At 43.4% G+C, this 11551-nt stretch overlaps 1 pseudogene; it reads left to right on the top strand.

The window, feature by feature from the left end:
- Nucleotides 1-201: 201 nt before the first annotated feature.
- On the top strand, nucleotides 202-6425 carry LOC123405337 (annotated as a pseudogene).
- Nucleotides 6426-11551: the final 5126 nt, after the last annotated feature.

Below are 11551 nucleotides of genomic sequence, written 5' to 3' on the forward strand. Positions count from 1 at the left end.
TGTCCATGATCATATATTGATCAACGAGCTAGCCAACTGGAGGCTCACTAGGGAAACATTGTGATCTATATATTCACACATGTATTACGGTTTCCGATTAATACAATTATAGCATGAATAATAGACAATTATCATGAACCAGGAAATATAATAATAACCACTTTATTATTGCCTCTAGGGCATATTTCCAACAACGAGCCCATGAGGCATGCCGACCTGGCCCGCGATCGCCTCGTTCTACAGCAGGTGGCGGCGATGCATGACCTCGTGTTGCCTTGCGATGTGCAGAGCAGGGCCATCTGCTCTAGCGTGGCGTCCGCCAGTGAGAGGATGGCAAATGTTACCGGCCTCAACACGCCGCTCTACAACCAGGGCGTGGAGATGGACGCGCTCATACGGCTCTAGTTATGCCCTTTCCCCTCGTTTCTACGCGATTCGAATCGGGTATCAATTGGTTTGTTCGAGAATGGTATCTCACTTCCTTGACTATGTTCGTTGTGTAGACCAAGAGAATCCGTGCCGGCGGCACGCCAGGGCGGTGTTGGCTACTGTGGAGCGCGCTGTGGCATGTTGTAGAGCCTGAACTGGAGCGTGCGCGCTACCGCAACGGCGAGCTGGAGGAGAGGCTCTCGCAGATGACCGCAGAGGGGCAAGCGTCGCTCGGCGTTTCTGATACGTCTCCAACGTATCTATAATTTTTAATCGTTCCATGCTATTATATTATCAACTTGGGATGTCTTATATGCATTTATATGCCATTCTATATCATTTTTGGGACTAACCTATTAACTCAGTGCCTAGTGCCAGTTTATGTTTTTCCTTGTTTTTGACCTTTTTCAGATAGGAATATCAAACGGAGTCCAAATGGAATAAAACTTTCGCGATGATTTTGTTGGACCAAAAGAGACCCCGGAAGCTTTGGAAGAAGGCCAGAAGAGCCACGAGGGAGTCACGAGCCCGGTAGGCGTGCCCTAACCCCCCGAGAGGTCCTAGCAGTCTCATGACCTCCTCGTGGGCCCAACTGACGTAATTCCACCGCCATAAATTCCTATAAATACACAAACCCCCAAAAAGAAACCTAGATCATGAGTTCCGCCGCCGCAAGCTTCTGTCTCCGCAAGATCCCATCTGGGGACCGTTCTGGTGCCCTGCCGGAGGGGGGGATTCGGACACGGAGGGTTTCTTAATCAACACCATTGCCTCTCCGATGATGCGTGAGTAGTTCACCACAGACCTACGAGTCCATAGCTAGTAGCTAGATGGCTTCTTCTCTCTCTTGGATCTTCAATACAAAGTTCTCCATGATCTTCATGGAGATCTATCCGATGTAACTTTCTTTTGCGGTGTGTTTGTCGAGATCCGATAAATTGTGGATTTATGATCAGATTATCTATGAATATTATTTGAGTCTCCTCTGATTTCTTATATGCATGATTTCGTATCCTTGTAATTCTCTTCGAGTTATGGGTTTCGTTTGGCCAACTTGATCTACAATTCTTGCAATGGGAGAAGTGCTTGGTTTTGGGTTCATACCGTGCAGTGTCCTCACCTAGTGACAGAAGGGGTAGCGAGGCACGCATCGTGTTGTTGCCATCAAGGGTAAAAATATGGGGTTTATATCATATTGCATGAATTTATCCCTCTACATCATGTCATCTTGCTTAAGGCGTTACTCCATTTGTTATGTACTTAATACACTAGATGCATGCTGGATAGCGGTCGATGTGTGGAGTAATAGTAGTAGATGCACACAATATCGGTCTACTTGTCTCGGATGTGATGCCTATATGTATGATCATTGCCTTGGATATCGTCATGACTTTGCGCGATTCTATCAATTGCTCGACAATAATTTGTTCACCCACCGTAATACTTGCTATCATGAGAGAAGCCTCTAGTAAACACTATGGCCCTCGGGTCTATTTTATGAATCATATATTCAGATCTACCAAAAATACTTTGCTGCACTTTTATTTCCATTTACCTTTAATCTCCTTCGGATCTCACCTTGCAAGTAATCGTGAAGGGATTGACAACCCCTTTATGGCGTTAGGTGCAAGTTTGTTTGTTTTTGCGCAGATTCATTGGTGCCTCATCTTGATACTCCTACTGGATTGATACATTGGTTCTCCAACTGAGGGAAATACTTATTTCTACTTTGCTGCATCACCCTTTCCTCTTCAAGGGAAAAACCAACGCAAGCTCAAGAAGTAGCAAGAAGAATTTCTAGCGCCGTTGCCGGGGAGTATTCAAGTGAAGCATATCTACCAAGTACCTATCTCAAACTCATCTCTTGCATTTACATTATTTTCCATTTGCCTCTCGTTTTCCTCTCCCCCACTTCTAAAACGATTTTCCGAAAATACCAAAAAGTTTTTCCTTTTTATTCGCTCTTCTTCCATTCGCCTTTTTGTTGCTATGTTTGCTTGTGTTGCCATGTGCCTTCTATTTGCTTGTATCTTCGCTGGCTAAAAATCTATTGATATGGATCCTCATCCACTTGCTAATCTTTTCAAAAGACCAAATTATGATGAACAATTTGCTAGTGAGTTGAGTGCACTTGACTATCTCTATGGAGTTTTGTTTGAAAATCATGGATCTGAAAATTTTGATGAAGTGTTGAAAAAAGAAAATTATAAAGTGGTTCATGATATCTGCTTGAATGAAAAACATGATTGCCTTGTTGTTAGTATGAATTCTCTAAATATCTATGATGCTAATGATATGCAAAACCACAAGCTTGGGGATGCTATGCTTGATGAAGATGATATTTTTTGTTTCCCAAGTTTTGGTGATGACCCTTATGCTATAATTGATCATGAAAAGAATGCTTTGTGTGATAGTTATATTGTAATATTCATTCATGATGTTACTGCAAATTACTATGAGAGAGGAACATATGCTTTTACATATTGCATTAATAGCAAGCTTCCTCTCTATGTGTTCAACGTTTTGAAGTTATGCTTGTTTTGCCTTCCTATGCTAGTTAATTCTTGTTCCCATAAATTGTTTGCTCACAAAATTCCTATGTATAGGATGTATGTTAGACTTAGATGTGATTTTCACATGCTTTATGATGCTCTCATTGTTCTTCAATTCTTGTCTTTTGTGTGAGCATCATTGAATTATCAATGCCTAGCTAAGGGTGTTAAACGATAGCGCTTGTTGGGAGGCAACCCAATGAATAAAACTATTTTTGCTTTTCACTTTCTGTTTTGTTGAGTCCACACCATCTTGATTCTGTTATGATTGTGTTTTTTATGTTTTAATTAGTGTTTGTGCCAAGTAGAGCCTTTATGATTAGTTTTGGTGATAGTTGTTTAATCATGCTGAAAAAGACAGAAACTTTGTGCTCACGAAATTATTTTTAATTCCTATCCAGAAAGAGCTTTTGAGTTGATTATTTTTTATTCTGATTGATATACAAATTTCCCTAATTTTCATAATGTTTCAGAATTTTTGGGATAGCAGAGGTTTACGAAATATACAGATTGCTACAGACTGGTCCGTTTTTGACAGATTCTGTTTTTGTTGTGTTGATTGCTTATTTTGATGAAACTATGGTTAGTATCGGGGGGTACGAGCCATGGAAAAGTGAGAATACAGTAATATAACATCAATATAAATGGAAATCAAGTTTACTACAGTTCTTATGGACAATGGAATAAAGAGTGGAAATAGCCTAAGCTTGGGTATGCCCAAGTCATACCAAGCCAAATTCTAGGACACCAAAAAGCCTAAGCTTGGGGATGCCCCGGGAAGGCATCCCCTCTTTCTTCTTCAATCCATCGGTAACGTTACTTGGAGCTATATTTTTATTTACCACATGATATGTGTTTTTCTTGGAGCGTCGTGTATTATAGGAGTCTTTGCTTTTTGTTTTGTAACAATCATCCTTGCTGCACACCTTTTTGAGAGGGACATGCACTCATCGTGATTTTGCTAGAATACTCAATGAGCTTCACTTATATCTTTTGAGCTAGGAAATTTAGCTCCCATGAGCTTCACTTATATATTTTGAGCTAGATAATTTTGCTCTAGTTCTTCACTTAAATCTTTTTAGAGCACGGCGGTGTCATATTTTGTAGAAATAAAAACTCTCGATCTTCACTTATATAATTTTGAGAGTGCTCTCTCTAAGTAACTTGGTAATCGGTGTGTGTGTTATGAAATTAGTCCTAAATATGATAGGCATCCAAAGAGGATATAAAAAAAACTTTCATATTCAAGTGCATTGATTAGTAAGAGAAGTTTGATTCCTCACAATTAGTTTTGAGATATGGATATGGTAATATTAGAGTCATGTTAGTAGGGTGTTGTGAATCTAGAAATACTTGTGTTGAGGTTAGTGATTCCCGTAGCATGCACGTATGGTGAACCGCTATGTTAGGAAGTTGGAGCATAATTGATTTATTGAGTCCTTTGTGTGGCGTCGGGATCGCGCGATGGTTAACACCTACCAACCCTTCCCCTAGGAGTATGCGTTTAGCACTTTGTTTCGATTACTAATAAAACTTTCGCAATAAGTATATGAGTTCTTCATGATTAATGTGAGTCCATGGTATAGATGCACTCTCACCTTCCACCATTGCTAGCCTCTCTAGTGCCGTGCAACTTCCGCCGGTGCACAAACCCACCATATACCTTCCTCAAAACAACCACCATGCCTACCTATTATGGCATTCTCATAGCCATTCCGAGATATATTGCCATGCAACTTCCACCGTTCCGTCTCATGACATGTGCCGTCATTTTCATATTGCCATTGCATGATCGTAAGATAGCTAGCGAGATGTTTCAACTTCATACGCTAAGCTAGATCGTTGCACATCCCGGTACACTGCCGGAGGCATTTCATATAGAGTCATTATTGTTCTAAGTATTGAGTTGTAAGTAAATAAAAGTGTGATGATCATCATTATTAGAGCATTGTCCCATGTGAGGAAAAAAAAGAGGACAAAGATGCCCGCCAAAAAAAATGAAATGAAAAAAGAGGCCAAAGAGCCCAAGCAAAAAAATGATGAGAGAAAAAGAGAGAAGGGAAAATGCTACTATCTTTTTCAACACTTGTGCTTCAAAATAGCACCATGTTCTTCATGATAGAGAGTCTCTTGTTTTGTCACTTTCATATACTAGTGAGAATTTTCATTATATAACTTGGCTTGTATATTCCAATGATGGGCTTCCTCAAAATTGCCCTAGGTCTTTGTGAGCAAGCAAGTTGGGTGCACACCCACTAGTTTTCTTTTTGAGTTTTCATACACTTATAGCTCTAGTGCATCCGTTGCATGGCAATACCTACTCATTCACATTGATATATATTGATGGGCATCTCCATAGCCCATTGATACGCCGAGTCGTTGTGACCATCTCCTCCTTTTTGCCTCACAACCTCCACCACACTCTATTCCACCTATAGTGTTATATCCATGGCCCACGCTCATGTATTGCGTGAGAGTTGAAAAAAGTTTGAGAAAGTAAGAGTGCGAAAACAATTACTTGCCAATACCGGGGTTGTGCATGATTTAAATTCGTTGTGTGGGGATGATGGAGCATAGCCAGACTATATGATTTTGTAGGGATAACTTTCTTTGGGCTTGTTATTTCAAAAGTTCATGATTACTTTGCTAGTATGCTTGAAGTATTATTGTTTTCATGACAATATTAAGCTATTGTTTTGAATCTTACGGATCTGAACATTCATGCCACAATGAAGAAGTTACGAATAACAAATATCGTCATGACTTTGCACGATTCTATCAATTGCTCGACAGTAATTTGTTCACCCACCGTAATACTTGCTATCATGAGATAAGCCTCTAGTGAACACTATCGCCCCCGGGTCTATTTTACACATCATATATTCAGATCTACGAAAAATACTTTGCTGCACTTTTATTTCCATTTACCTTTCATCTCCTTCAGATCTCACCTTGCAAGTAATCGTGAAGGGATTGACAACCCCTTTATCGCGTTGGGTGCAAGTTTGTTTGTTTTTCGCAGATTCATTGGTGCCTCATCTTGATACTCCTACTGGATTGATACCTTGGTTCTCAAACTGAGGGAAATACTTATTTCTACTTTGCTGCATCACCCTTTCCTTTTCAAGGGAAAAACCAACGCAAGCTTAAGAAGTAGCAGTTTCCAAGAGACACGAGGCCGTTACCGTCGAGCTGCACGCCATGCTGGACCAGCTGTTGCAGCCCCCTTGCACCGTCGCCGTTGGTGTCGAGGTCGAAGCCGACGACGCGTAGTCTTGCTGCTTCGAGACCCCACCGGGTGACAACGTTGATGACGTGACATCCAAGGCAGTTGCGACGGCTCCGTCGTCCAAGGCTTGCAACCAGGGTAACGACGTTGCCGCGCCCATCACCGGCGGGTTGGTGCGTGGATGGACGGGATGGGGCAGCAAAGAGAAAAGGTAGGAGAGATAAGTTGGTCTATGACAGGTAGGCCATACCTTGCATGCTGCGGACATACGCGGATGAAGAGAGCACACAAACCTTCCGCTTTGTGTCTGCTTTCGACCCAAATCAGCCCCAAATTTGAGAGTGAAATAGGTCGGCGTAGACACAAAGCGGACATGAATTGGCAATGGGTCCGCGCGTTGGGCCATCACTTTTGTCCGCGTGGACCAAATGGACAATTGCGGACGAAATGGATCGCCCCGTTTGAGTTGCTCTTATTGCACTTCGGTCTAACATGTTAGCATACAAAGCTTGTTTGATTTGTTGCATATTTACACATAATGAATTGATTGCACTTATGTTGTCCATAACTGAGATAATTTGATGGATTGTTACTTAAAATACCATAAAGAGTTCTTATCGGTAGCACGCTTTTCAAGGAGATATAGAATAGCTAAAACATTTATAAACAAGCTTGATTCTTTATTGGATCATAAACATCTACTTTGTTGGATCCTTAGAAATTCATGCGAGAACTGATCACTTGTGAGGATCCAAAGAGTTCGTTTTATGAAAGATTTGTGAGAAAGCAAAACAATAGAGTGTCGGTGATGCTAGGTCGACACCTATGGGAATCAACGTGATACCCTTGTGATCGTTGGGTGGGGGAGACAACGTTAAGAGCAGGTCTAACAATCAACACCCGGGAAGCCTTTTTTACCCAGGTTCGGGCTGCTTACGCGTAAAACCCTACGTCCTGTTCGTCTGATCGTATTAAGCGTTGTTGTTCGTTACAGTGATGATAACCATCTCCCTGATCAATCTCCAAAGAGTCTAACCCCTTGTGAATGAGCTAAGGGCCTCCTTTTATAGGCAAAGGGGTCACCTACAGTGCTCGGTGGTAGGTTCTCGAGAAGTTACAATAAACCTACACTAGTAGAAAACGGGCCTTTGGCCTGGACCCTTTACTCACGGCCTGCCTCTGGGTCGGGACTAAAGGCCCGGCCACGTCGCCCCAATTCTCATATCCTCCCTCGAGGCTTTAGTCCCGGCCCGTAAGGAGCCTTTAGTCCCGGTTCGTGTCCCAAGCCGGGACTAAAGGGCTACGCGGTGGGCAGCCCGCATGTGCGCCACCTTTAGTCCCGGTTTGTGTCTCAAACCGGGACTAAAGTCCTGAGCCTATATATAGCACAGCCCCCCTCTCCCCTCTTCCTTGCATTTTTCTTGGATGGAGGATTGTGGGTGGGTGCTTGCTCTCCACTTTTTTTGATGCACTAGAGGTGTTTGTTGAAATGTGTGTTAGAGCGATGCCGCTTCAGTTCACCGAACACAACTACGATATGAGATGCCTGAGCCACGCTTAAACCTCTTCCTCTTTATTTCTACTTATTCTAAAAGGTTAGCAACTATATTTCCTCGTTTAGACCGTGCGGTACTAACTTTTAGGATCGTGATTGTATTTGATATACTGTCGTATAACACAGATGAGCCATCCATGGATGTACGGTGATCGACGCACATCCGCTTACAGAGAAGGCGTGCATACTTTTCGAGATGCAGCCGATGCGAACAAGCATGGTGGTGGCTATATGTTTTGTCCATGTGTTGAATGTCGGAATGAGAAGGATTACACTTCCTCAAGAGTCACTCAGAGCCACCTGCTTCGGTCCGGTTTTATGTCGGGCTATAATGTTTGGACCAAGCACGGAGAAAGAGGGGTTATGATGGAAGACGACGATGAAGAAGAAGAGAACGATGATGACAACTACCGATCTATGTTCCCTGAGTATGCTGATACCGCAATGGAAGACAATGAAGAAGAAGATCAGGATGAAGAATGGGAACCAGATGAGCCCGCTAATGCTCTTGGCCGGGTCATTTCTGATGCACGGCTAGGTTGCGACACAGAAAAGGAGAGGTTGCAGTTCGAGCAGATGTTACAGGACCACAACAAATTGTTGTACCCAACTTGTGAAGATGGCCAGAAGAAGCTGGGTAGCACACTGGAATTGCTGAAGTGGAAGGCAGAGACCGGTGTGACTGACTCGTCATTCGAAAAGTTGCTGGTACTGATGAAGAAGATGCTTCCAAGAAAGAACGAATTGCCCGCCAGCACGTACGAAGCAAAGAAGCTTGTTTGCCCTCTAGGATTAGACGTGCAGAAGATACATGCATGCCCTAATGACTGCATCCTCTACCGCGGTGAGAAGTACGAGAATATGGATAAATGCCCGGTATGCACTGCATTGCGGTATAAGATCAGAAAAGATGACCCTGGTGATATTGAGGGCGAGCCACCCAGGAAGAGGGTTCCTGCCAAGGTGATGTGGTATGCTCCTATAATACCACGGTTGAAACGTCTGTTCAGAAATAAAGATCATGCAAAGTTGTTGCGATGGCACATGGAAGATGGTATGAAAGACGATAAGTTGAGGCACACCGCTGATGGTCGGCAGTGGAGAAAAATCGAGAGAGAGTTCCCGAGATTTGCAGCTGACGCAAGGAACTTATGGTTAGGTCTGAGTACAGATGGCATGAATCCTTTTGGGGAGCAGAGTTGCAGTCACGGCACCTGGCCCGTTACTCTATGTATCTACAACCTTCCTCCTTGGTTGTGCATGAAGCGGAAGTTCATTATGATGCCAGTGCTTATACAAGGTCCAAAGCAACCCGGCAACGATATTGATGTGTACCTAAGGGCATTAGTTGATAAACTTTTACAGCTGTGGGCCGAACCAGGTGTACGTGTGTGGGACGAGCACAAACAAGAGGAATTTGACCTTCGAGCGTTGCTTTTCGTAACCATCAATGATTGGCCTGCTCTTAGTAACATTTCAGGACAGTCAAACAAGGGATACAATGCATGCACGCACTGTTTGGATCAGACAGAAAGTATATATCTCGACAACTATAGGAAGAATGTGTATCCGTACAATCGTCGTTTTCTTCCGCCCAAGCATCCCTTAAAGAAAAAAGGCAAGCATTTCAATGGCAAGGCAGAACCCCGGGGGAAGCTTGTCATCCGTACTGGTGCTGAAGTATTTGATATGGTCAAAGATTTAAAAGTAATCTTTGGAAAGGGTCCTGGCAGCCAACCTGTTCCTAACGGCCCTGATAAGCGCGTACCCATGTGGAAGAAGAAATCTATATTTTGGGAGCTACCCTACTGGGAAGTCCATGAGGTCCGCTCGGCAATCGATGTGATGCACCTGACGAAGAATCTCTGGTGAATATTCTAGGCTTCCTGGGCTTGTATGGGAAGTCAAAAGATACACCGGAAGCACGGGAGGACCAGGAACGTCATAAAGGAAGAGATGGCATGCATCCAGGGCAGTTTCAAGGGCGTGCCAGCTATGCTCTTACTAAGGAAGAGAAGGAAATCTTCTTTGAAGTCCTTTTCAGTATCAAGGTCCCGACTGGCTTCTCGTCGAATATAAAGGGAATCGTAAATATGAAAGACAAAAAATTCCAAAACCTAAAGTCTCATGACTGCCACGTGCTTATGACGCAATTGCTTCCGGTTGCATTGAGGGGAATTCTACCGAAAAATGTTCACCTGGCAATTGTGAAGGTATGTGCATTCCTGAATGCAATTTCTCAGAAGGTAATCGATCGAGAAAGTCTATCAGGGTTACAGATTGATGTGGTCCAATGTCTGGTCAGCTTTGAGTTGTTGTTCCCGCCATCCTTCTTCAATATAATGACACACCTCCTAGTTCACCTAGTCGAAGAGATTAGAATTCTCGGTCCTGTGTTTCTACACAATATGTTCCCCTTCGAGAGGTTCATGGGAGACTTAAAGAAATATGTTCGTAACCGTGCTAGGCCAGAAGGAAGCATCTCCAAGGGCTATGGAACAGAGGAGGTCATTGAGTTTTGTGTGGACTTTCTTCCTGACCTTAAGCCGATTGGTGTTCCTGAATCTCGGTATCAGGGTAGGCTGACAGGAAAAGGCACACTAGGAAGGAAAGCAAAAGTATGTATGGACGGGCATTCTTTCTCTCAAGCACACTACACAGTTCTACACAATTCCACCATGGTGGCTCCGTATATCGTGAGACGCAAGAATATTCTACGCTCCAAAAACCCGGGGAAGGCTGACTCTTGGATTAAAGGGGAACACGAGAAGACTTTCGGCAGTTGGTTGCAGACACATCTCATGAATGACGACACCGTTGAAGATGAGCTGTACTGTTTGGTCAGGCCACCATCTTCGACTATATGTACTTTCCAAGGTTATGAGATAAATGGGAATACATTTTGCACGGTTGCCCAAGATAAAAAGAGCACCAACCAAAATAGTGGTGTCCGCTTTGATGCAACAGACGAGAATGGGCACTGTTTGGAAACATATTACACGTACATAGAGGAGATATGCGACACGAAGATGAAGCCGCCGATGGGGCAGGAGATAGGTCCAATGACGGAGAAGGTGATAGCTCCACTGATGGAGAAGCCGGTGGAGAAGCCGATGAAGAAATAATAAAGTCCGGCGAGGTATACATATGAAGTTCGACAATCACTTGTAATATGTGAAAAATATTGGAGATAGCTCTATATTGTATATATATACATTCATTTGACGAATGTTTCTCCCTCTTAGGCCTCCACATCGAGCAAATCTACGAAACGAGGCCCGACTAGAAAGTTGGATGCACGGACGCATTACACCTTTGAGGTGATAATGCCTACGGGCGAACCCAAGCTTCCTAAGAATGCCGCTGACACATTCAAGAAGCAATGCGGAGTTCTCGTTAGGGATCATGTCCCGATCAGCGTTCGGGAGTGGAACAAGCGCAAAGGGGCAGCCGATAGTGACTATGTCGCCGAAAGGTACAAAGATAATCTTTGGAATGATCTCATGTCACATTTCAACCTGCCAGAATGTGAGAATGAAGACGCTGCAGACAAACTGAGGGCCAAAGTCAAGCAGTGGACTCTAAAGAAGATGGCCGAACTGTTCCGTAGCTGGAAGAAGAAGCTATGGAAAAACTATCTGAAGACAAAGAAAGTGCCAATATTCGAGGGGTATCTAGCCAAGCAGGCGAATCACTGGAAGGAATTTCAAGAGTACAAGGAGTCAGAAGATGCCCAGGCATTATCAGAAAAGAACAAGATAAATGCCGACAAGAAGAAATATCACC

Source organism: Hordeum vulgare, chromosome 6H, assembly GCF_904849725.1.
Source record: "Hordeum vulgare subsp. vulgare chromosome 6H, MorexV3_pseudomolecules_assembly, whole genome shotgun sequence".
In the NCBI taxonomy this organism is placed as follows: Eukaryota; Viridiplantae; Streptophyta; class Magnoliopsida; order Poales; family Poaceae; genus Hordeum; species Hordeum vulgare.